This window comes from Capra hircus, chromosome 5 (genome assembly GCF_001704415.2).
Source record: "Capra hircus breed San Clemente chromosome 5, ASM170441v1, whole genome shotgun sequence".
In the NCBI taxonomy this organism is placed as follows: Eukaryota; Metazoa; Chordata; class Mammalia; order Artiodactyla; family Bovidae; genus Capra; species Capra hircus.
The window spans coordinates 6285444-6286796 of record NC_030812.1 but is presented as its reverse complement, the minus strand read 5'-3'; the positions used below and the strand labels follow the sequence as shown (position 1 = coordinate 6286796).

Genomic DNA, 1353 nt, shown 5'->3' with positions numbered 1-1353 from the left:
CATGAGTTTGAGCAAGCTCCAGGAGTTGGTGATGGACAGGGAAGCCTGGTGTTCTGCAGTCTATGGGGTTGCAAAGAGTCGGACATGACTGAGTAAATGAACTGAACTGAACTTTTGGGGAATAAATCTTTGGCAACCTTTTCCAACTCTGTCCACGGTCACCAGTCTATATGGATTTTCTGAACTCTGCTTGAGTCAATTTTGATAATTTATATTGTTATTAGAAAGCCACTTATTTCATCTAGATTCACCGATGTATTGCCAAAAATTGAAAAAGATTTTTCTTCTAATGTCCATCAAAATGAAAGCCAATGGCATAATGCCAAGGGCAATTGCCTACAAGCAATTCTCTGGAGAACAAAATCAACAGTATTCTAATCTATAGCTCTCTCTTGGTTTGGTTAATCCAGGAAGAAAATTGAGTGTGTCTAGAGAACAGATGGACTACATATCCTTCAGGCAATTCTCCATATATATTAATTTTCACAGCTGAGCTTTTGATAGGTACTGGGCAGCAGATATTTCTAGGTTAAAGCTTCTGACAAGAACTTGGAGTACGGATTATTTTACAGTGCTCAATTTCATATGTTTCACCGGTCAGTCAAAATGGAGAGAGTTAATATGCTCTTATGAGAGTTGAGCCATCTAACTAGGACACAGGTCTGAAGAGAGGCGTCCTCAGGACCTTACAAAGGTAGGTCCGTGGAATAAGTTCCCATGGGCGGGACAAGCTTTTCTCAGATCAACTGAACAGCTGAACTGAAGTGAAGCCGCTTAGTCGTGTCCGACTCTTTGCAACCCCATGGACAGTAGCCAACCAGGCTCCTCCATCCATGGGATTTTCCAGGCAAGAATACTGGAGTGGGTTGCCATTTTCTACTCCTGGGGATCTTCCCGACCCAGGGATCGAACCTGGGTCTCCTGCATTGTAGGCAGATGCTTTACCGTCTGAGCCACCAGGGAAGTCAAAACACAAGAAAGAACAACAGACAGCATTCTGTGAGAACTTGGAAACAGCCGGTGTGATGTCATCAGAAGGTACGGAGGGCTTCCCTGGCGGCTCTGTGGTAAAGAATCCACCTGCCAATGCCAGGGACACAGGCTCAATCCCTGATCTGAGGAGAGCCCACATGCCACGAGCAGCTAAGCCCGTGTGCCACAACGACTGAGCCTGGGATCTCCACCTACTAAGGCCACACACCACGACCACTGAAGTCCAAGTACCCGAGAGCCCCTGCTCTGCAACAAGAGAAACCACTGGAAGGATAAGCCCAGGCGTTGCAACCAGAGAGTAACCCCCACTCGTCACAGCCAAAGAAAAGCCCTGCAGCAGCAAAGACCCAGCAGAGCCAA

General features: G+C 46.6%; 1 non-coding gene across 1 annotated transcript; it reads right to left on the bottom strand.

Moving 5' to 3' along the window:
* TRNAC-ACA lies at window positions 892-963 on the bottom strand. The gene has a single exon. It is a non-coding gene; the product is annotated as a tRNA-Cys (tRNA).